General features: G+C 40.7%; 1 protein-coding gene across 1 annotated transcript in view; it reads right to left on the bottom strand.

Annotated features, from left to right (window-relative positions):
• LOC139478561 (prostaglandin E2 receptor EP4 subtype-like) overlaps positions 1 to 6,391 on the bottom strand; it is a 67,578-nt gene extending 61,187 nt beyond the window's left edge. Inside the window, exon 1 of the mRNA XM_071261088.1 lies at positions 6,333 to 6,391. The gene's annotated coding sequence lies outside the window, so the exon portion shown is untranslated. The remainder of the gene's footprint in view (positions 1 to 6,332) is intronic.
• Positions 6,392 to 26,403: the final 20,012 nt, after the last annotated feature.

Here is a 26,403-nt window from a genome sequence, read left to right as displayed (position 1 = left end):
CCGTCACGAGTCGACGTCCCACGAGACCAACCCGTCACGGGTTTGTAAATATCAGACATCATCAACTGGCTACAATATCACAAGCGTGGCCATTGCATAAATGACCCTCGCACATTTTGGATGGATAAACACCATGCTGAGATTTATATGCAAAGTTATGATGAATTCATGGAAGCAAAGGCTCGCTTCTTCTGAACTGCATCGCAGCGGGTGCGTCAACTGGCCTCCTTGGATACCTGCCTGCACGTTGTCTGTAGTCAGTGGCGCGTTGCGAGAATGAATGACAGTATACAAGACCCCATTGATTAATTCCCAACATATGAACGGAGTAAAATGAGTAAATATCGCAACATTCATTTGCAGATATTGTCAGGGGGACTATGCATCACGGTGTCTGTCTTAATCTTCAGTACAGCGTTGTAGGTAGTGCTGAGACATGTGCCGTGGGAGTAACATGAACTCCTAGATAGATAATTATGAATCATAATATTTGAAATAGCAAACAAACAAAATTGCAAGACGGCAAAATGACCCTTTGGCAGTCACTTTTATTCATGCCAATATGACGACACAAGTGACCTCTGAATGTAATGATCAGTTCTCATTCCTGAAGCATTTTCGGACACATATACATATACAACGCCAAAGACAGAAAATAATCAGTCTCGAGTATCAACCGGAACAGATTCCAAATAGCGCTGAAAAGTATATGACTATATCAATGAAAATCAGCGATGACACCAGGTGTTCGCGAAAAGATTGAGCATGCCTTGCCCTACGGGAAGCACCACTCACAGTCGTGGGCAATTTAACCGTCTCGGCCCAAATATTTCTTTTGTAGTTGACTCAGCATAATTACTTACCCGTGAATATTTGGAAAATTATGTTGTCTGTTTCAAAACAGGATGAAAGGTACGACTTTGGTTTGGGGCCTTTTTACTCACACCAAGACACCAGGTTCTTTTGTCATTATCATGCTCCTTAAGAATTCCACACCTTTGACAGAAATGTAGCAATCTATGTAGTGATTGCAACTGTTATGGGATTCTACGCTGTTTAAAAATATCCAGACTGAAGCCACATTTCGTGCATCACGGGGATAGACTTGACTTAGTACTTAATTATGTATTGACATTTTCAGTATTAGTCTCAGGAGGAACGCGACTGTTGCAGAGCTCTGATGCAACATCATCTTGCAGTCTGACAACACAGACACACGGCCTCAGCACCAACCTGGTTCATGACGTCTTCATGCTAATCCACGAGGAAGAAGCGCTCGGCGTTTATCTGAAACAAGGTTTTTGTCAATATAGCTCTATTGTCAAGAGTCACTCGCCCACGAGAGCTTGAACTGAAGAGTGGAACTTAGGCACAAGTGACGTAAAGAACGGTTAGATTGGCCGAACTTAGGGCTGAGGTTCAAATCAATTGCTTACGCTTAATATAAGGTGAAAACATCGATCCACATTGTCCTTGGGTCTATTTATTTGATAATGGTTTGATGAAGTGACGCGTCTCAGGTTTTACTGTATTTCTTTGCATACTTATGTCCTGAATTTAGACATGTTTCCGTTGACTGTTTTCTAATTATCTCTAGGAAATACAGTTTCTTGCTGCTTCGGTTTAGTTTTGAATATTCGTGATCATGTTAATGTGTGTGAGAGTTTGCGAAACTAATCAAATAAGCTTATCATTCTATAGCAGCCATTAGTATTTAATTTTCTGCATTCAGTACTGCTCTTGCTACTACTTAAACAATACACCTACTTCCTGCTGCTGCTACTAATATTGCTGCTGCTACTGTTTCCGCTGCAGCTACTACTTCATATGTTGCTGCTGCTACTGCTGCTCCCCCTCCCCCTACTTCTACTACCTACTACTACTACTACTACTACTACTACTACAATTGCAGTAGCTACTTCATTCCAATATAATCTACTCTTTTTTTTTCAAGAACTATCACACTTATTACATTACTTTTACTGCTACTACTACTACTGCTGCTGCAGCTACTGATACTACTACTGCTACAAAGACTATTACTACTGCTGCTGATGCTACTGCTACTGCTACTAAGGATGCTACTACTACAACTACTGCTGTTGCTGCTTCTAAGACTCTTACTGCTGCTACTAAGACTACTACGGATGCTGTTATCAAGACTACTACTAGTGCTACTACCACTACTAATACTGTTGCTATCAAGACTACAACTTCTGCTACTAAGACTACCTCTACTTCTGCTACTACAATTGCTAGTGATGCTACTACTACTAATAGTACTACTACTAGTGCTGCTACTGCTACTACTTCTAATGCTGCTGCTACTACTACTACAAATGTTGCTACTACTAGTACTACTGCTACATATGCTGCTACTACAGTAACTACAACAACTTCTGTTGCTAGTCCATTCCAATAGAACCTACATGTACATTAATGTCAATAACTACCACGCTTATAACTTTACTAATATAACTACTTTTCAGTAATGATCACAATAATTGATGCTGTAACCTTCTTGAGTGAGTGAGTTGGGTTTAACGCCGCTTTTAACAGTATTCATCACAGTTACATCACGGTGTGTCAGCTTAATGTGGGAGGAATGCCCGAAGTGATGCAGGTCTCAGACGTTTAACACTTCGGTGAAACCCAAAGCTAGAAACATAATCGGGTGAACTGGGATTCGAACCCACAGTCATTGGTTTCTGGCGTGGCCAAGGGACGCAACTCTGCACAGCGAATCGCGGCGCCTTAGACAACTGGGCCCCCCGTGCCCCCCGTAACCGTCTTGAAAATATAACAGACAGATTCACAAACAGATGTAAGAAAAGAGCAGGAATGTGAAGAATGCTCAGTGATCCGTACATATCATACTTATGTTTATCACAAGTCTACTTAGCCTTTCACGCCCAATGAAATTGTTTTCGGCAGATAATTGAGATAATCGATTACTCTCTGGCGTTGACGTTTTGGAATTGTGATCGGATAACACCCAGTGACGTCAATGCGGTAGGGCATATGACGACATTCATACAAGTCATAAGTAATACGACAACACCGTTTTTTCATATGACATATATCAACGGCATTTTGTTTATACAGGGCCTTCATATAGTCCTTTCTCATTATGAAAGCCTTGCCCTTGATGATAACAAGATGACATTAGTGAGAAATTGTAACTGAAACAAATGGAATCCTTCGGAAATATGAACACAGCAGAAGCTGGCATTGAACATTGACCTACAATTATACCATGAACGTCTCTCGAAAGCGGATGTTTTTGATTTAGGAACCCTTTCTTTAGGTAGCATCTCTTACATGTAGGTTGCATCCTTCATCCTTTGAGGGTGAGCTTGAACACTTTACTCTAAATACAAAAGTCGTAAGATGAAAGGTAAGGGGTCAACGCAGTTTCTGAGGTTTAAACTAATTATGGTTTCTGTCTATACCAGAGGATGTATCTAGAGTTGAGATAAAACGTTGATGAATGTGACGTTAGGCGTCGTTACCTGCTTTGATGCGCATAATGACTGTTCTTTGTAGCGTTATATTCTGTAATTCCATGAAAGCACCTGTGTTGCCGACATGTTACCTCACACTTTTTGTCTGAGACTATAAGACAACTTTGTTCCGCAATCTCACCGAGTGTGTGGGTGAATTTTGTTTAACTCCGCTTTGAGTGAGTGAGTGGGTTGGGTTTAACGCCGCTTTTAACAGTATTCCGGTATCACAGCGTGTCAGCCGAAGTGATGCAGGTCTCAGGCATTAACCACTTCGATGAAACCCACGAGCACGAAACCTGGAAACATAATCGGGGCGAACCGGGATTCGAACCCACAATCATAGGTTTCTGGTGTGTCCAAGGGACGCAACTCTGCACAGCGAATCGCGGCGCCTTAGACGTCTCAGGCATCCGTGCCCCATAACTCCGCTCTGAACGGTATTCAAGCCATATCAGTATTTCAGCTTACTGTGGGAGGAAGTGATGTAGGTCTCAGGCATTTACCCACGAGCACTGGTATGGTGCTGACAAACCTAGAAACATAATCGGGCGAACCGGGATTCGAACCCACGATCATGTGTTTCTGGCGTGCCCAATGGACGGACCTCTGCAGAGCTAATTGCAGCCCCCGTGGCGAATGGGTCACTCTGGGCTAATGCTATAAAGTAGAATAAGGAAATTAATCGTATTCCCACGGGCTGGCATCCAAAATCCATGGATAAATGAATTCCAATGTGTCCTTCATAGTAAGACGCCGATAATCATATAACTATAGATTATAGTCACTGTGAAGATGTGTTCTTAAAAAAGCATTGGTCATATCGTATACATACATACATACATACATACATACATACATACATACATACATACATACATACATACATACAGACAGACAGACAGACAGACAGACAGACACACACACACACACACAGAGACACAGACACACACAGACAGACAGACAGACATACATACATACATACATACATACATACATACATACATACATACATACATACATACATACATACATACACACATACATACATTGGTTGTGGTTCACGATACTGTAGATCTGGGGAACAACAGCGCTAACCACTGCGCTAGTTACCGGCACAAGTCACTACCTCATGGATGTGGTTCAGGATACTCTCGATCTGGTTGTTCACGATTCTCTGGAGGTTGACCAATGATAACACTAACGCATTCCGTGTTCAATTGCTGTTTCTTTATCAAGCATTGTCGCACGCTGTTGTAACGAACTCCGGCTTGATAACAATCTTAAAGTCTCCAGAGATTTAGTTTCAATCACATCATCCTCCAGATCTGAGCTCCTTTAAATACCATGTCCCTGTACAGGGAAAACCTTTCTCCGCGGACATCATCTGGACAGTGTCGTGGAAACAGGATGGGGCAATATGTCATACTCTAGTGATTGGACTTCCAAATGTAGTTTTAGTGCTCTGATGTCACTCCCATATTCCAGTTCTAAAATAATACGATTGCAGCATGATACTCTCCAGGGAGCTAAGAATCCAATATATATGCAAACTTACAGAGGTAATATTCTGGGCCCCGGTCCACAAAGCGATCTTAGCGCTACGACTATCGTTAGCCAGTGTTAAAGTATGGGAGTTACGATAACCTTAGCGCTAAGATGGCTTTGTGGAACGGGGCCCTGAAATAAATGTATGTCGCTATGTCAATGTGCTATTGGAATGATGATTATGCTGATAATGGTGCTGCTGATGATGATAGTGATTATTATGATTATTATTATTATACCAGTATTTCCAAAATTATAAACATGTTTTTATGTCTATACATATTTCGTAAAGCTGGGCCTCGATAACGAACTACCATGACTTAAATCACTGCTTATAAAGGTGAAGAGGATAAGGATATAGCGAAGGAGTACCTATCAGTGACGGATGGTTACATAACACAGTCCATGTTTCAGTTGAAACAGCTATTGTTTCTTCAACATGTCTGCTTTCGTTATCATTTTACGCATTATGAATCGTATCCCATCGAACAAGATCTGTTTTCTCGAAGGAGTACCCTAGTAATTGTTTGTAAATGAATCACAGGCGAAGGGCTCGTTTCTATCTGCTAAAATCATTATTCTCAAGCTTGCTCATAATGTTAATTAATAACATTACTGTACATGTTCAACGTACCTCAATGGAATCATTGTCAGCCCTACTTATGTTTTACATAGAATACACTTGTACACGCGCCCTCATCAAAGTGCACTTTGGTTTATTAATGATGGCATCGGTTGGTACAAAGAGGATATTGTCTTGAACCATTCGTGAAACAATCAACTTTGTCAGGTCACTAGATGAGATAAACACGTCATTTGGCAAGAAAAAACAAATTTCTACTTATTTTGTATTTTTCTTTATGATCTTTGCGATATCAACCACAGTGTCACTGAGTGTGAAGAAATGTAGTTTCGACAGATAATTGTTTTTTCATCGAATGAAAATATCATATATTTTCAAATACGTAAAAGTATTTGGTCACAAAGTACAAAAAGAAATGCCGCAATGAAAACGATGTTATTATTTGTATCTAACTGCAAACCATGTTAATTGTGTTCGCGTCATGTTATACACTTCCGAATTAAACAGCATACAAAGACAAACTAAGCATAAAACTAAGCATACACACACGCAACAGAAGTTTAGAAAAGCAATTTTAGAAACAGATAATATTCTCGCGACTTCCAACCATTACCGTGCTTCTGCTTCTACCGGGTGCACACCTATGTGGAGTAATGACTTACATGAGAAGTACAGTACACCACAATAAGAACACCTACCTCATTAATCAGCATACAACGTGTCCAAAAGCATTCGAATACCAAAATCCTTGAAAACTGTTCCACTAACTGTGTAACACTGGTATATCACCAACGTCTCCATACACATTGCAACATCGCTACCGCAAAGAGGGACTGTGCATTTACCCAGCCATGTGCGTGTGGGCCTGTATTTATATTTCCCATAATAGAAAGCCCTTCCCTTCAGTCTACTGTTCAGCACCTTGCTCATGGCTTCAGTGAAAATGTTCGCTAACTATACCTATTAACCCTTTGGTGAGTACTATTGAACATACTTTCTATATTTTAGTATCGGTGAAAAGATTGGCAGCATGACTGAGTAATTGATCTTTGTCATCGGATAGTGTTGATTTTTGATTTTGCAATATTGACTAACACTGTACCTTTGTGCCTTCTGAATCAACGTTTCCGATTTTAGAGACAGTCTTCATCAATGAGTGATTGTCGTATTAAGAAGTTCAATTTACATACACAAAATTGACAATAACCAATCTTTTGATGGACGTAAGCGTTGGCTTAAGCCTTAAATGTTCTCATGTAAGTCAAGTGATTCTATTGTAGACCAAAACATTTTGAAACGTACTGAATTTATTTCAGTTCAACAATGCCATTACAAAAATACATTCAAAATACCGAACTCTTTGGTTATCAAGGATGTGATTGAGTGCAAGACCAAAACGTTCCATCGCTGTAACGTCATAGCAAATAATCGTCAGTTAACATAGACAGTGAACCCCGAAACACATTTTCGGCTTGACGACTCTTGGGTACGGAGTAATGTCTGTTTCCTAGCAATGATCGTCCTGGTGAAGGGTTACCGGAGTTTTCGGATCAACGAGGTTTCAGTGCAGTTGACCGTTATCTGTCGCATAAGGATACAGCCACATTTAACCCTTCCACTATACTGCCCCATGGCGGCGCGGGTTTCAGTTGGTCTCCAGCAGCCTATGCTTGCCGTAGGTGGAGCCCAAATAGATCGGGTGGTCAGGCTTGGTGAGTTGGTTGATTATATGTCCTCGGAACCCGTGGATCTTTGGTCCAATATCTATCGCTGGATTGTCTAGTCCTGATCATGTAGCTGGTTATGTAACTGGAATATTGCTGAGCGCGGCGTTACATAACAAACAAAACATACTCTACTGGAGAGCCTTATGACATTCTACTCCAACAGCAAGAAATCCATCTGAACGCATGGATACATTAGCAACTATAGACATGCCCATCTCCTAATAGTACTTGGCAGTAGTGTGTACTTCGAGATTTTAAAGTCTTCAAACAACTTATCAGTGTCACTTAGTCTTGTCTGCTAAAGCTGGAAGAGATCAAAGCTCGTAGTCTTCCAGTGCGCAGAGCCCTGCAATTCCAGTAATTGGAAAGTGATGCCTAAATGACATTGATTCTTCCCTGAACGTGATGTTGCATAACCTGCCATATGATTGCCACGTCCATGTGAACTATGCAGATTTCATTGTCGGGAATCTGCGCCAGACTAGACAAACAGATATACAGTTTCAGCTGTTCTGTTTGAAAGTAAAACACTTCCCGATTTGGCCCATTGTCTGCGAATGGAAGTGAATGTCTTTCTTGTTTATTCCAAAGCTGACGCTGTAGGTTATCGAACCTGTATTGCTAAGTGTTATGCTTGTCGGTGTAGTAATATCCATAAACAAGGTATTATTACGGTACGTGGATTGTGTGCACCATGATAAATCATTTGAAAACGCTCAGAGGAACACAATCTCGCCATATATCTCTGAAACCCTTGATGAACGATATCTAAGTCTGGAACCTAGACTAACATCTAGTCCCTGAAATGAACAGATTTCAAAGAAAAGAACAGTTGTTAGATTATCGTAATCAAATATATTAAAACGGAGCCCAGAGACTATCTTCATTCCTGAAACTGCAGTAATCTAGACATGCCAACCATGATAGACGGGCATGGGTTGTATTGGATATATTTGTTTCAAAGTATGACAGACACTGTACAACTTCTGGTATCCAACCTCTAGTTTCTCTTGTACAACTGGCCCCCACTGGAAGGTAGCGTTTAGTATGTTACACAAGCTGGATTTAATAAGCATTAAAATGTATCGTTATTTTGTAGTAAGAACAAGGATGGGCAATCATCAAAGGAGTGTGATGGGTCAGCTTAAATAGAAAATTTGTCATTTCATAATACAATAATGTCTTTTTCTGATGGCATTTTCATTCAAATGAAAAAAATAGCATTTGCAAAGGACAGCATATTTATTATATCTAAAACAAAACAAATACAAAGAAATGCAATGAACCATCCCTATTATTCTGACATATTGAACAAAATGATACGACTGTTAACTGCGTCCTGTTATCATGTGCATATTAACAACATAGTTATATTTGTTTGTGAAGATAACAGAGGTATTTGATAGAATTTCCACGACATTCCACTTGGACATTGACGTACGAAATCCCAGTACCTGCATGGAAATATGAAAGGTCAACGCCAGAGAAAAAACTGTCTCGATAATCTGACGAAACAGATTCCTTTGGGCGTAAAATGTAACATAGCGGATCACTGAACATCAGCGAGGACGCCGGGTGTACGCGAAAAGGGTATGCATGTCCTGTTCCACTAGCACCCGACGCTAACACAATTTGCATGTTTGTTGTTGTCTAGCGCTATAGTACGCCTGCCATGCAACGACAGTCTGTAAACAATTAAGTCTCGATCAGACCATCCGGTGCCACGAGAGCGCGTTTATTGATTTTAACAAAAAACAGTAAGTTAATTTTGTGCAGAGATTCTATTGCTTACAAGCAACATTTCTTTTTGCATCGCAGTAGGTGTGTGTGTGTGTGTGTGTGTGTGTGTGTGTGTGTGTGTGTGTGTGTGTGTGTGTGTGTGTGTGTGACAGTTTTCTAGGCTCAAACATTCCTTTTTGTTGTTGACTCAGCATTATTGTTAAATGCTAATGAGTTTATGATGCAAAACGTAATAGAACATTTATCAGAATATATCGACCATGTAGCAAAACTATTATTTTCATTTATTTTAATGTTTTCTGATACATTTGAAATTAAAGATAAAAAATATCTATATTATTAAAAAAACAAAAACAATTTCATTAGTACTGGCAACTATCATATTTGGGGATAAAAACGAGATGAAGTATTTTGTTATCGATGTAGCTATCTATTAGTTTGACTACGAAGTCGAGTCCATGCGTCAGACTGAAGGTAGCAACATGGTCGGGAACGCCCTAGTCCACCGTGAGGGTGTACATAGACAGCATTGACTATTTGAATGTCACTGACATCTCTATGATCACAATCGCTATATAAGTGCAATAATCTTGGACGCGACGTTAAACCCAATTTCACCTAACCTCACAAAGTTCTGTCCTTATATCGTACATTAAAGCAGTATAAACTCGGATGCAATTTGTAACCACAGCCTTTTCATGTTGTCATTATCCACTTGGGGACAATAAAAATGTCAAATGTGACCTTGGGATAGTTGCTGGCATGCCAAAGGTATGATTAAGACTTAGATTTGATAATAAATTGCATTCGTGAATACCCTGATAATTGCATACGTTGGTATCGCAGGAAGCTATTAGGAAATACTTATTGGTACTGGCATGAAGAATTTCTCATCTCAAACTGCACATGTGATAGATTAATATAATGACCTGGTTGTGGCTCATATTGATTGCATGTTAGCAAGGCCTAGCTTCATGTATGCCGAAATGAAAATCTGAGTAATTCAAATGTGCAGATAGAAAATGAAATATAAACTGATTGTAATTAACTTCAGTTTTTACCCACTTTTGGTCGTATGCTCGTTCTGTATGTCTTATTGTAAACATTACATGTCAACGTCAGAGCCGAACAAATCACGATATTCAACAAAACAGATTACATTGGGCGTAAAAGGTAAAATAGCGGTGAACATTATATGAATGGATCGCTAAAAGTGAGTGAGTTGTGTTTAACGCCGCTTTTAACAGTATTCCAGTTATATCGCGGCGTGTCAGCTTAATGTGGGAGGAAAGCCCGAAGAGATGCAGCTGCAGGTCTCAGACGTTTACCGCTTCGGTGAAACCCCCGAGCACCGGTATGGTGCTGACAAACCTAGAAACATAATTGGGACGGACCGGGATTCGAACCCACAATCATAGGTTTCTGGCGTGCCCAAGGCACGCAACTCTACACAGCGAATCGCGGCGCCTTAGACGACTGGGCCCCCCGTGCCCCTGGATTGCTAAAAATAGGTGATGACACCATGTGTTCGTGAAAAGGGTAAGCATGTGCTGCATTGGAGAATTTCCACGCAGTATATTTTTTATCAAATTTATTATTATGTAAGTAGAATCGAACACCTTGCACCTGTGAAAATCTACAAAACGCCTCTGCGATAATGAGAATACGCTTAAAAATGAAGTGTATTATACAATGTCCTCACGATAAGAAAGAAGAAAATGATTTGAAAGAATCTGTTATCCAAAGTTCAATATGAATCATTCACTGTCATGTTACTCGGGTGTACAATTTTTCCTATCGACCGTTTTCACTTATTGGTACCAGATGTCGATATCGTGTTGCAGATGAATACACGTAAAGCAGATTTTTATTATAGGCACATGTGTGACACATGTCTACCATTTACACATGATATATATCATATGAGGTATTGATATAGTTCATCTGCTGACACGACCAGGACAGGTTCATTGCAGGCACGCCAGTACGACAACCATACAGGCTACCGGAAACCCAGTGTACATAGACGATACCTTAATAATACTTGACCGGAAGCTTTGACTATTTGTGATGACCATCCCTTTCCTAGTCTCATCATACAGTCCATCAAACAAAGGTCAAACACACAGTTTACGTTTGTCAGGTCTTAACAAGCATAAACACTGACATACTGATTAGCGATGGCAACACTGCACTGGGTTATGTTTCTACGCACGCCCTTTCAATATTCAACTGTAGTAATGCCAATTTTTACGTTTTGATGAGTGAGGAAGTGAGATGAAGCGAGTATGGTTTTACGCCGCTTTTAGAAATATTCCAGTAATATAACGTCGGGGGACACCAGAAATGGGCTTCACATGTTGCACCCATGTGGGGAATCGAACCCGGGACTTCGGCGTGACGAGCGAACGCTTTAACCACCAGGCTACCCGACCGCCCCTATGTTGAACATACGTCACTGTTAAATAAAAATTAGAATAACATGGAATATTCTGATCGAATTCCTGTTTGGGTGCCTGGCGGGATGTAGGGTGGGATGCCTGTTTGGGTTCATTTTGGGATTCATCTTTTTGGAATCCTGATGGAATATAATCCTTTCCCTGATCCTAAGAAATCTCTGCTACCACGGAGACCATTGCACGAGACCACTTTGTCATAAGCATGTGTTTATAAATCACTGTACCAAATATCGACCAAATTTGTGGGAAAAGGTGAGGGTATCGAGGCCCAGCCTTTTGGCTGAGTAACGGTTTGTCAACGTTTGTTTGTTTGTTAGTTATTTAGCAGTATTCCAGCAATATCAGGATGGTCTTAAATTGCCCCGTCGTTGATAGCATGAGCAACGTCCCACGCCGTCTGGTTACGATGACACGCAGACAAGCAAATCACTGAGATTGACAACCCGACTCATTTTAGTCGCCTTCTAAAGCTATTCTAGCCCGAGTTCCCATAGTGTTTTTGTGACAACTGCATTACAGTCATAATTCAATATTCAACTGTAGTAATGCCAATTTTTACGTTTTGATGAGTGGGAAAGTGAGTGAGTGAGTATGGTTTTACGTCGCTTTTAGAAATATTCCAGCAATATAACGTCGCGGGTCACCAGAAATGGGGTTCACATGTTGTACCCATGTGGGGAATCGAACCCGGGACTTCGGCGTGACGAGCGAACGCTTTAACCACCAGGCTACCCCACCGCTCCTATGCCGCTTTGACCAGTATTTCCGTTCTATAATGGCCTTTCAGCTTAATGTGGAAGACATTTAGCACTTTGGCGAAGTAAACGATCACCGGCATGAAATAGCTGCTCATATTGTAACCTGATCCTGTCACATTTTATATATGCATAAATCTGTTCCCAAACGCATACCTTGCGGTAAGCTATAAATGCCCGTTTTACGAACAGCTGGCGTTATTAAGGATCCATCGACTCGTTCGGAACTTGTTCAGGTGACAGAGATACCTCTAAGGCTATAGCGGTTTGATTCAATGAATGGCTTTATGATAACTCAATTTTAAAATAATGAAAAATGAATCATTTCTATCTGTCTCGAGAACTGACTGACACCGACAAGATTTTAATCAGAACTGATTTTTTACATCATTTTGCTTTTAAGGTGCAGTGTTCGTGATGTGGAGGTATGGCAGTATATAAATATCCTTATTATTATTATTATTGTTATTGATAGCATTTGGTAGCTGTTCAGGATATAAATTTTGTTTAAGACACAGACTTCAGGAAATAAGCATCCCTTTAATATGTAGTTTACGAGTCAAGCCGTATACAGGTTCCAGTTAATGCCTCATCAGGTAAAGCACCATAGCACCGTTCATAATACACTCCTCCTTCCAATGATAAGCAGCTGATGCGATGGCCAGTGACTTATGATAAATCATCTGTTATCAGAGCCTCAGGGAGATGCTTAAGTGTTGATTGGAAATTGTCGGTGATGAATGATGACGATGTGTGGACATCGAAATACACTCTTGCAAAGATGCGCGCTAACGCTGTCAGACACCTGACGGGGTCAGTCATATAGGGTACTCTGGTTCATTGAGGTCATAGGTCATGGGTCAGGGGTTAGAATTCCAGACTCGACCCAATCATAACTCTCGGATTGTCACTCTACCCGCACCCGTGGTTTCACCTTAGTGGTAAACATCTAAGACCTGCCTTACTTTAGGCATATCTGACGTTAAACATTACAGGAATCTGAAGATGACTTACAGGCAGAATCCTACTATTGCCTACACACACAAAGAAAATCCATTGCGCGTGGCAATCCTCTAAGTTTGGTTAAATTTGAACCCTGGGTCAGCGACAATGAATATCGGTACAAAGTTACCTCTGTTGAAATGAGTTCTGTTAAACGTTGCCTATTCATCAAAAGATTCCCAAACGCGTATCTGGTGACTTCAAAGATATTGTTTCAAGACAGACGCACATATCTGAGTTAACAAAAGCAGCACACATGTTACTGGGTGGATGTTGGATGAAGGAGAAGAAGTGGCACTGGAAGCATACACATATATCTCATCCTAAGTATGTAGTCTGTGTCTGCTTTCAAAGATAACAGCAAATGATTTCTGAGTGTATATTATTATCTATCTCTTGTCAGCCGAACAGCTTTGCCTACCATTCCTCTTTAGCTGGAACACAGTATGTCAAATCTATATTTAAACCAGTCAAAATTGCTATTAACTCTGTTAGATACTGGCCTCCCGATTAGAAACGTTGACTTTTGAAGAACAATCACAATCACAATCACTGGCTTCCAAACCTATATGTCGAACAAAGATCATATCCTGATCACAGGCTTGTTCTAGCATTTGAAGGTCTTTAAGTATCCGTGGAATGTTAGATGTTGGCATGTATTTATCTGAGCAGGATATCACAGTGACTGCAACATGCTACAGATACCATCACAACCCTGAGTATATATCTCCGGGAAAACAAAAGAAATGCCAGCAAAAACAAGTGATCTCACCATCCCACGCTATCCTGTACTGCTGTAGCTCTTTCTGGTAGCCATTTTAGCTTATCCCCTTGGTCTTTATCTGATCACAGGGCAAGATGTCAATATATTTTTGTGTTTCACGTAAAAAACAACGATTGAAAGGCTGGGTCGGATGGTGGTAAAGTTTGCCCAATGATTTGTATTTTCCCATTGAACTGTTGTTAGATTTTGTCATCAAATAAGGATCCAAGATTTATTAAATTCTAATGCATATTAATGAAGAATGTCTGTCTTCCTTCCAAGAAAATCACTGAAATCTTGCACATTGATCAAGTACGTAGTCGTCATTATTTATACTAGATTTTAGTACAGCAGCGTATTGATAACCTTTTGGAAATAATTCAATTTCAGCTCGATTTATATAGTTTATTAGTTTCCATATTGTGAATATCCATCCTTCTTTAGGTTTAAGTTTCTGTCTAAATAATACAAACTCACTCACTCACTCACTCACTCACTCACTCACTCACTGGCACTTACTTTAATGGACAGCGTGGCGTCGGAACCCTCGACGGATGGATCAGGGTCTATAATACTAATAATCACCGGATACGTTTCGTGATTGGATTGGTAAACCACAATATCGATGATGAGTTATAATAGTCAATAAAATAGTGATTCGAACTTATACTCAATAGGCTGAACAGAATTGACATACTGGAAACTAACTTCCCAATAATGAATTAGTGGGTACGGTATTTTGAAGCAATATCACAGTTGGCATCAACAATGATTGGCATCACAGATTGCAGTACATGATTCGGCATAACGAGCGAAGGCTTTAAATCACAAATCTCCTGGATAGTTTGTTTAAGTGTTAGTCGATTGAAATAATATATTTGAATATGTCCTTTTCCAGACGGGTTAATGCATTTTCCAGTTAACAGATGAAAAGAATTAAATCCGCAATGCGATCACACTGAAAAAACATGATGATTTGTGTTCGATCGTGATGGTTTTAACAGCGGGTTCATTTAGAACGTAATATGTTAAGTACACACCTCAGCTTACAGTTTGGGTTCGCTACTCACTGAAATAGGATTCGAATCTCTTGACACACAATTCATTCTGCTCATAACACTCACCGTAATTGTCTGTAACGACATTCACTGGATTCCAGAGATAAGTCTGATGCTTTTCTGAACAATTGGTTATTTCGTTGCATCATATTGTTAACTCTTGATTGAGCCTACGCCCGCTGATTCGAGGATACAATAAGCTTGTCTTGCTCCTGTGGTAATGAAAGGTCGGATGTTTCTCATGGTTGTCCAGTGCGTAAATGGATATCGTCGAATCGGGATCGGGAGTCGGGATGGTTTACACTTTCACTAAACCCTACAAATTACAGGTGCAGGGTCCAATAACTGTTTGATTATAATGTCCAGTAAAAAGTATACCTTTTCCAAGCTTTTTATTATGATTATTATTATTATTTACAGATTAAAATACAAGATGCAGAAAAGAGGGTTTGGATGATCCTGGCACAGTCAGGCTGATTAGGCTCATCATCATCTCAGGGCCCTTGCCCCCTCTACACGCTGCCCAGACAGCGAATGGGACTTCTCCCAGGAAGTGCTGCCACAGTCAAACCCACCGAGAACTTTTCGGAGAATGTGAAGACTCCCCAAAACTGCAGCCTTCTGCTTTAACCAGATTGTCCGAAGGTCTCTATTCCTGATAGCAAACCCGGGTAATCTCCCAATGTCAGTCAACAGATTGGGAGGCACCAAACCTAAGGCACCAAGAACAATGGGGAACAACTAAATCATGACATTTCTAAATTATGTAAAAATGAAGGAAGAAGAATACTCATAAACAATATGAGAGAGAAAGAGAGAGAGGGAGAGAGAGATGAATGATTGTGTATTCGCCTTTCAATCGCAAACTATTTATAGAGCACAGTATTCGTAAAATACATAAAAAGCTTTACATCTAAGAGATATACATGTTCTTTGATATAATACAGAGTAAACATGCATTTCATTTTCAGAGTATATACAAGTTACCAATAAAAAATCTTCCATTACAGTTTGCCTTTGCGCTTGTGGTTACGTTTTGAAACAGTTTCCCCAATATCACATCGTGCTAGTTACCAAATCGGTTCAGTTAAAAGTATGATAATACGAAATGACCTGCATATTTGACACCTCTGGCCTGTCTCCACCGTGTCGGATGCCATGCTCTACAGGTGAAATGGGGTTTAACGTCGCGTCCAAGATTATTGCACTAATATAGCACCAGTGTGTGCGTGCCTGCGCGTGTGTGTGTGTGAGCGGGTGTGTGTATGTGTGGCTGCTTGAACGAATCCGGACTGATGCCGATTTAGAGTGCTGGCCCACTGAGATACCATGCCACAATTTAACACAAATGCCCCACTCAGACACAGTATACTGACTCCAAGCCGACCAGTCCTTGATTTTAGCCCCTTTATGCCGAGCGCCAGACAGGGTAACAACTATCATATTTTAACGTCTTTTGGTACGACGCGGGAGGACACTCTACCCCTAGACCACTTTTATACCCTTTTTTATTAAAAGTTCTACCTTTGATACCGGTGGCATCAGGTCAGCTCGTACACTACATAACCAATTCGTCCTTTCCTTACATTTCGCATTTATGGCCTGTATTTGAAATTGCAGTACTTTTTCAATGACATATTTTGTGTTCTGCGTTCTTTTATCTAAATAGTGATTCCCCATCCCATTTCCACATCATATAGTCGACGTTACTAATGATAAACTAGATTTCCTGGCTACAGATCATGGAAGGAAGGAATGTTTTGCTTTTAATCTAATATTACTATGTAATGTTCCCACGCGTGATCCGACAACAGTTCCACAAAGGCGCTGGTGCCAGGCTGTCCCAGAGCGCCAACTATCAATACGCAGCTAACTTGCTGAACCGATATTTCTCACCGAATCAATATTCAAAACAATACATACTTGTATCACGACAGGTGAGGCTATAAGTGTTATAATGTTTAGTTTATATTTATAATGTCATTCGACAGAGTCAGTGCTTCATAAGTGAGCTAAGCCTTGTATTCATTAACCATTGACTTCCAGTGCTTTGCAGGCACGAACACAACCCTGTAGGCAGTGGTAGAAGAAGAGGCCAAATCACAGGCACTGGCAAATATACAAATGACCAGGGGCACAGGAAAATATACTTATACAGACCTAGACATATTCGCAGCGCACACGCATAGATTACAGTGGATGCAAATATGCTAGCAGGGAAAAGTAACTGTACTTCATGTAAAGTGGTGTAAATGTTGTTCCAGAAAATAACATAATATTTAGTCGTTCGTCTGATCATCGTTCTTCATAACAAATCCAATGCCAAAAACCCCTACCTGATAACAGAAGACAGAGTGAGACGCCCCAAAAGAGGGCTGGTGTAACAACTCAATTATCTATGTCAATATTGGGTGTGACCTCCATTTGCCTTAGAACAGGCGAGGCAGCGGCGGTGCATTGCTAGATGATTGAAACAGCCTGATGTTGTTTCAAATGTCAACAAACAATTTGTCCCAACTGAGCTAGTTTTACCGGCAGGTTCTGGTCCTATCGTATGCGTCGTTCCATCTCATTCCGGACATGTTCTGAGGGGGAGACGTCGGGATAAACAGCTGCCTCAAACAGTCTGTTACAACATCTGCAGCATGTGGGCGGGCATTTTCCTGCTTTTACGTACCTGCATTTGCCCAAAGAGAAGAACATGATCTCGAACAATGTCGTCCCGGTAGCGTACGCCACTCAAATTGCCAGTAACAATGATGAGTTGAGTTCTTATAGGAGTTGGCACCCCATACTTCCAACGACAAAGGGACGACGTTGAGTGACGCAAGTGTCGCTAAAAACGTTCTCCTGGACGCATGTAGACCCTTGCACGACCTTCAGAGTCGTCCTGACAAAACCTGGACTCATCTGTGGATAGTTTGGCGTACCGCTGGAATTCGGCGCCGGATGTTGTGCTCTCAGCCCAGGAATTGTCCAAGCTGTTAATGTGGCAGTTTGGTATCGATTCCACAGGTGCAGCAACCGAATATGTATGTCTAATTGACGTTACTACAAACGTGGACGTCTTCGTTTTGCATCACTCCCACGGCGCTTTGACATTGATTTTCACCAAGTTGTGGCATTGCGTAAGCGTTATTTACGGTTAAACAAAGGCGTTTTTATGAGCACTTGATAGCTCCTAGCAAACATGCAGATATCCACATTGTGCGCTGTGCATTAACATGCACGTGCAAACTGTGAATCACGACCTTCAAATCGATGAGTTTTCTTCATGAATATGTATATTAATCAAAAATGAATTATCGAATTTCAGAATATATATATTTTCACTGAAGTTCATACGAAGCACAGTTTCTTTTTACCGTTAGTATAATTCTTTGGCAAATGCACACACACACACACACACACACACAAACAAACACACGGACCGGCACAGGTACACAGGCACAGAGATACATACGTACAGACAGACGCACAGATGCATACACAGAAGCCGGCAGACAGATGCACAAAACCATCCAATATTCCCCTACATACATTGGTACAGGCTTCAGCACATATCGACACAGAAGAACAACTCCACATTCAAGAAAACACTCAGACGCAGGACAGTAAGAAACAGATGGGGACAGACATACGGACGGATGCCCAGGCACAGACACATGCACAAGCCTGTAGGTCCAGGCAGTTTATATCTGAGTGAAAATACGAACACAAATCAAGAATGTGATAGGTAACGGTTTGTTTGTTCATTGTAAATATACACACGTGGCTTTTAAATCTGTCTGCTGCACGCGAACGCTGTATAAACAAAACATCCTCAATGGGCTTTGAAGGATTTGAGTAACACTGCACACACATGGAGACAAATGCTCCAGTGGAGCAAGGGACTGGATACTCTCGTCTGCAGTGTCTGGATACTGTCTCAAATATGCTGTTCCAGGAACGGCCTGCGCGGTTGCAACAAGTGCCAGCTATGATTCATGGTGCTCGGGATCCGTAGAGGCTTCTAGAAACTCATCATCTGAGATAGCATCACTCATATCTACAGATTACTTAACATAAACAATCTAAGGGGTTTGGGAGTGTGGGTGAGGGTGGGAGTGTAGGTGTGGGTGTGGGTGTGGGTGTGGGTGTGGGTGTGGGTGTGTGGGTGTGGGTGTGGGTGTGGGTGTGGGTAATTAGCCGATGATCGCAAAAAGACGTGACAGCCTTGGGCGAGAATGTATTTTTAACATACACTTGTGGCGTTCATTTGATTATTAGATAACTGGAAGCCACCGCAGGAACGACAAGCTTGTGTCGTTATTAATTAATAAAAGAAACATTCTATCGTTCCAAGTACTTGGGGACTTGTCACAGTGACATGGTGAAATTTGCGGGAAAGATCTGTTTTATACTGATTTTTTAATATTTTTTGACAGATTCGGGTTCAGACGGAACATAACAAGAAATAACAGCTCCATCAATGCGAAATGTCTGAATGAAAATACAGCCGTCAAGTTAAGAATGGTAGGATTCACGTTTATGAATAGCATAGCTCTATAGGAATATAAAGGCAATAGCTGTATGGCTGCCTGTTTAACTAGCAGGGGAGAAGTTTGGTAAGCAGTTTGGAAGCAAATGTCCCAAAGTGAGCTGTTGAAATAACGGATTGAATCGACATCAAGTTGTAACGGAGGCAAAGTTGCAATTACTTTTCTCGGCCTTTTTGTCAGACAATTTCCGGTGATACCGGATGTTAGGATTCACATGCTGAAAAATCCGTTTGATAATTTCGTGCAATACGATCCTAGAGTTTTAGGTAACATTGTGGCAATCATTCGAACCCGTCCAAGACCGGTGCATTTCGGGATAATTCGTTTACCATTCGATGAATTTCGGAAATTAAACATATTTGTCACATTCCCAAATATTGACTGAAAGCATATGAATAAAACGTATAAAAGCCAGTCTGTGTTTTGTATCTCTCACCATTTAGTAAATTTCTGATGATTTTTACATATCATGTTGAACACATATAGCTGACATATCCCTGTTTTATCAATACCCACATCAGTTTTCGTATGCGACAGTCGTACCAAATACTCAGAGTCCACATACCATAGTTCCATATACATAGCTAATGTAACATTTATCCTTGAAACGAAATAAGAATCGGTTACTATGACATTTGTTCCTGCTTTAGACTTCATCTTGTGTTAACAAGGGGCACGGATGGCCTAGTCGTTGAAGGCGCCGCAGTTTGCCGTGCAGAGTTGCGTCCCCTGGGCACTCCAGAAACAATTGATCGCGGGTTCGAATCTTTGTTTGCCCCGATTTTGTTTCTGGGCATATCAGCACCATACCCGTGCTCGATGGTTCACCAAAGAGCGACCTGTGAGACCTGCATCATTTCGGGCTTTTTTTTAGAATTAATAATAAATATATAATTGCATTTTGATGCCGCTTCAAGGCAGATTCAAATGACAGGACCACAGGACCTTGATTTACCACAAACATTGTCTGTGTCCAGCTGATCACCTCTCGCTAATATTGCCACAGACCGCCTCCGTGCTTTTGTGGGTGGAGCGTCTGCTCGCATACACGTCGCTATGTAAGTGCATTAATGTTGCAAGCGACGTTAAACCCCATTTTTCCTCACTTCTCACAGGTCCAGCCTTTTTCCTCACCTTAACATCCGGACACCGTATTAAATATATTGCATTACACATATCTTAAATAAAAACTAGGATTGATATTAACTCAGGATACTTGTACTTGAGACACACAAAAAACACTCTTTGTATGTTCATAAAACAGCCGCTAGGTCTTCGAACCGTAAGCATATGATTGCATAACGAAAGAGCATAAAACGTGTTCTACTCCTTGGAAAAACTACAGCTAACCGTACAGGCATTCATCACTGCATTTACGTCATAGCATTTTTCGGTCGGGGCATGAATACCCAAGATGTCTAAGGCGCCGCAAGTCGCTGGGCAAAGTGCCAGAAACCTATGTCTGTTCGAGACCCGTAAAGATCCAGGTTACAATTGGTCTTCAGCAACCAATGCTAGTCGTCGGTTTCACCAAAGTGTTAAATGTCTAAGGGTTTTCCTCCCACATCAAGCTGACATGTGATATAACTGAAATATCTGTTCAAAGCAGTGTTCAACAACACTCAATCACCCATACCTTTCCTAGACTATATAACAACTAACATTGTTGTCGGCACAAAAGAAACACACAAAGCATATATTTTAAGCTACAAAAACATTCACCAGTATCCGGAAATATGAGGTATGCGTTTAAAGAAATTGAGCTTAATACTTGTATAATGCTTTTTCGAAACGAGCAACTCTTATTAACATCCTGTTGTAAAAAATTAAAAACACGCCCAACAATCAAAGCACACAAATAGAATCATTAATAACAGACTCCTCATATATCTCCCGGTAGTAATTCCGTAGTGTATAATTGTTCTCCCCGTCAAAACAGCCTTCAAATGTCAAGTATCCAAGTATTTCCTCCATGCTGCGTGGAAGAGTTTATGGAAGCCCATCAGTGCCACATTGCGTGCTGACACTGCAAGTGTTCAAATGCCTTGCACAGTAGGTTGGTGATCAAAACTTGCATCTCAATCAGTAGTTATAATGTGTTCATCGGATTCCTAACGATTGTGTTGGTGGGAATTCGCCCACTGGAACATTAAATCCATGCTTAACGCGAACGTTCGTATGTGAAATACCATCATTAAATCAAAATGACAGGCCTGTATTGAAACATTTTAGAATAACGTTGATTAACATGAACATCTATCCACAAAATCCATCAAAAGGTACATATAACTCTAAAGTGTTTTTGATGTTGTTGTTTATTATTGATGCCCCTGAAATCTCTGACAACGCATGTATTGCTGTTTTGGGGAAAACAGGTGGTACTCAGTAGGGGTAAGATCTGTTGAAGACACTAGATGACACAAAAGCTCGTATCCACATTCCCAGCAGTTATTGTAACACGGTTTGTGTGAACTGTCGCATCGCCCGATGGAGGAATACACCACGCCGAACTTTGTCGCGACGCTTCTCTTTCATAGGGAATCGGGATCTCTTAATAATGTTTACTCCATTGATTCCTCAATTATCGACTTTCCGCTCTCCTGGCAGCCGCTCTATCCACTTGACCAATGAAGCGCCGACCTGTGAAGATCCGGGGTAGAATAGGTCTTCAGCAACCCATGCTTACCGTAAAAGGCGACTATGCTTGTCATAAGAGGCGACTAACGGGATCGGGTGGTCAGGCTCGCTGACTTGGTTGATGCATGTCATCGATCCCAATTGCGTGGATTGATGCTCATGTTTCAATAACTGGATTGTCTGGTCCAGACTCGATTATTTACAGACCGCCGTCATATAGCTGAAATATTGCTGAGTGCGGTGTTAAACAACAAACCAACCGACTTTGCGAAGAGAACACAAACGTGAAGTATTATTTACTATATTCCAAATTCTGATAGTTGGAATGTTCCTACCAAGTATATTGGCGGTTAGGATAACCCCTGGCTAATTCACTATACAACAGCACTGTTAATGAAATGACCAACCAGTAACTAATTGACAATGGAAATATTTGAAAATGAATGTGCACCATTGTGTACAGAAGTTAGTAACAGGAAGTATTTCAGGACATTAGACAGTTCCATTAATAAATGTCAACGCTTTCTCTTTGCCTTTGCCTATAGAATCTCTCTATAGATGAGTAACAAATACCGTTTTGGTTGAAGCTGCACATGTCATTCTCGACTATTCTGTTTACGAGGGCCTTGGCACCGAACCTCTGGCAGCGTAATGTAATGTCTATGACACTGATGTGTGTGATCTGTGATTGCATCTCATTCACACCGGCGATACACTGATCAGACATGGTCTTAAGTTCAACACACACCCATCCACTTTACCCAATGGCTCTCATCCCAACTGTCAGCTTCATCGGAATGTATCCCCCGACATCACTCAGATACATTGTAGGAGCGCTTCTAGTGGCATGGAAACAAGTGGTTGATCTGAAACAAGCCACACTGCTACCACCTGTTCGTATGTATGTGTTAGGCCCAGCTGGTTGTTAAAACATCACACCTTTATTTTACACTGCGGATGTCCTGTTGGTGAATCTAGTTCTGTCAAGGCCTTTTTGTTATGGTAGTCCCTCTGTGATTGATTTTTTTCTGTTATGTTTTATGCAACATCTTTTGCAACATGATTTCTAAAAGCACATATCTGTGTTCCGGACGGAGACAAATAGCAACTCACAAAGAAAATTGATTCAAAGAATTGATCTGTGTTGTCATGATAATAATGATATATTACACTAACGAAACAGCAACAACCACCCATTCGGAACACATTGAAATGATGACCTTACACACACACACACACATCACACGGTCAATATCTGTGTTTATGTACCGTCACCAGCGCTGCCATAACTGATATCAAGAAAAACACTTAATTAAACCAAATACGTTATGTCTTAACAATGAGGCTACTTTTCTGAGCAGGGTGTTTGCCTTGCATAAATACACAGACACGTTATGGCATGATTGATCATGGCCTGCACAAAAGCTCTAAGAAAGAGGTTAGGAGTTGGTGGAAACATTGTAAAAGACGAAGGCCCTTTTATCTAAGGAAAGTGTTTTGCGATAAGTGACTTTCCCTCTTAGTAGTTTGATGTTTCTTTATCTTGGAGTTCCTCTTGAAGTAATTATCTGTATATCATCAATTGACGAGGCATTTATTTTGGATCCAAACTCATCACCAATTACAAAGTAAATATCTTGAGAGTTCCAGAGAGGAGCGGTTTCTCATATATGCTGCCAATTGCAGAACCCTTTCTTTCAAAAGGGTACACTTGGAAGGCTCAACAAAATTGCACCTAGTTGATGGAAGATAATGGAACAAATGACAGAGATAAAGGAAAATCAAAATAAACATGACGGGAAGTCAGGGGGATTGGTTGGTTTGTTGTTTAACGCCGAACACACCAATATGCCAGTTATATGACGGCGGTCTGTAAATAATCAAGTCTGGACCAGACAATCCAGTGATTAATATCAGGAGGGTCGATCCACGCAATTGGGATCGATGACATGCATCAACCAAGTCAGCGAGCCTCACCACCCGGTCCCGTTGGTCGCCTCTTACGACAAGCATAGTCGCCTTTTACGGTAAGCATGGGTTGCTGAAGACCTATTCTACCCCGGATCTCCACAGGTCAGGAAGGAGGGAGCAAGCTACAGCTACATATTGGGAAGGGAATTCATATAGAGAGAACACAGGTAGAGAGAAGAAGGAATATGGAGCAACATCGACAGATAGAAAGCAGGAGAGTGAGAGAGTTAAAGTTTATACAAGTTAAAATTAAAGATAGCAAGAGATATATTCAGATAGATTATAAAATTACACAGATTCTATTGTGGGTAAACTATGTATACATTGTAATTTACGGTTAATCGCCAATCATAAATCATCTTTAACAAAAGCCCACACTAGCAGTATAATAAACAGTCATATGTTCAATCAAAGTACTGCTTGCCCAACCACACATCTACATTTCAGTAAGGAGCCTTTCTACGAGAGCAGTATCAACGGCACGTACTCAATTATGCTTAAATAGATTGGCATATCAAGAATAGAGGAAGCGATCGGCCACAGAGGAGATAGACAATGGGCAGACATGACACGAGTTCTGATATGAGGAGGATTGAGAGCCATGAGTGAACAATGATGGCTTTTTGATGACGTTTTAGGATTATTTGCGTTTGCCTGATTGCTCAGGAAATGGAAAATCGTTTCATCACGGGACTTGTGATGGCTGTATTTGATCTGAATTTATTAACTGGGTTAACAGTATGAATTGTATGCGTTTCGGTCAACCCTTTATTTCATGAGTTGAGGCATATTTTGTTGTAAAGAGAGGAACGTTTCATAGTAGGCAGCGGGAGTGGAAGATGTTTGTACAGAAATCAATTTTCGAATAGAAAGAAAGACAGACAACCTATTCAGTATAAGGTCACTTGCCTGAACGTTTAGTCCCAGATAAAGTTATCTTATTTAGAATTGTGAATCTACAAAATATGAAATAAAATCCAAATGGGACCCAGAATGATGCTTAAGTTCAGATAGCTGAGCAATCTATTTAGTCTTGAGTTAGATGCGGGTTTTTTCAATTTATTCTCCAGAGTTTCTTACAATAATACAATAATGTACTTGCATGAGTATTAATACAATACGCGACTCTCAAAGCTAGCAAACACAATACGTGGGTAACTATAAGGTACCCCAATGCACATCACATTTTTACAAACTTCATAAAGACAGATAGTTTTGTATATCAACAACGCGTATGCTTCATTGAAGACACATGTAACGTTTATAATGATTATTTGCAAATTCATATATGCAAGATGTCGTTGTATGGTTCACGGTAGGAAGTGACAACATGGAGTCGATGGCTTGTGGTATATACAGGTTTACTTTATATAGGTAGATCTATCACAGAATCACGATGTACCAGGTCAGTCAATAGTGGTAGTGGTTGTTGTGCTGGTACCCCGAAGCCCCTAACCTTACCCCAGCTAGGCTACTGGTAAGATCTTCTCTAGATTTAGACCAAGGCTTATATGAGCAAGGTCATGCATACTGACAACAGTAATAGTTGCACTGCTCCAACGGGATGACGGATAGTCAATGTACAATTCAATTGGAAGTAACAATTGGGGATAACATCTTATAAGTTGTGGAAATTAATATTGTGGACATTTTCATGTTATGGTCCCAGGGTCATTAGCATTTGTTCATTCAGACAAAGGTTGTCCCAAATTGGTCGCTGTGACAATATTTACAATGTAACTTGTAAACAATGTTCAAAAATAAGGAATTTCGAATAAGAATAGTACAAAGCGTTGCATTCATATCACAGAACAGTGAGTGCATAGGTTTATACGCCGCCTTTAACTCTATTAATCCGTGAGGTGGGGTGTAGGGTGTTGGGTTAATCAAAGTGGTAATTCATATAAAGAATGAGCTCGACACATACATTTGGATAATACTGATTTATGCATTAGTCGTACCAAATCTCTGAGGTTCACTGACAGGAATGTACTCCGTGCAACACACGTATGCGGTGCCATCTGTCAGACAGTATCTGAAATTTGCTTGACCGTGGACGATATTTCTGATATCAATATTAATCTGCCTCTGTGTTACTGGATCTATATTTTATTTA

Source organism: Haliotis cracherodii, unplaced genomic scaffold (genome assembly GCF_022045235.1).
Source record: "Haliotis cracherodii isolate W230 unplaced genomic scaffold, xgHalCrac1.p SCAF_4, whole genome shotgun sequence".
NCBI classification, from domain to species: domain Eukaryota; kingdom Metazoa; phylum Mollusca; class Gastropoda; order Lepetellida; family Haliotidae; genus Haliotis; species Haliotis cracherodii.
The sequence above is the reverse complement of the archived record's forward strand: the minus strand, read 5'-3'. Positions and strand labels throughout refer to the sequence as shown.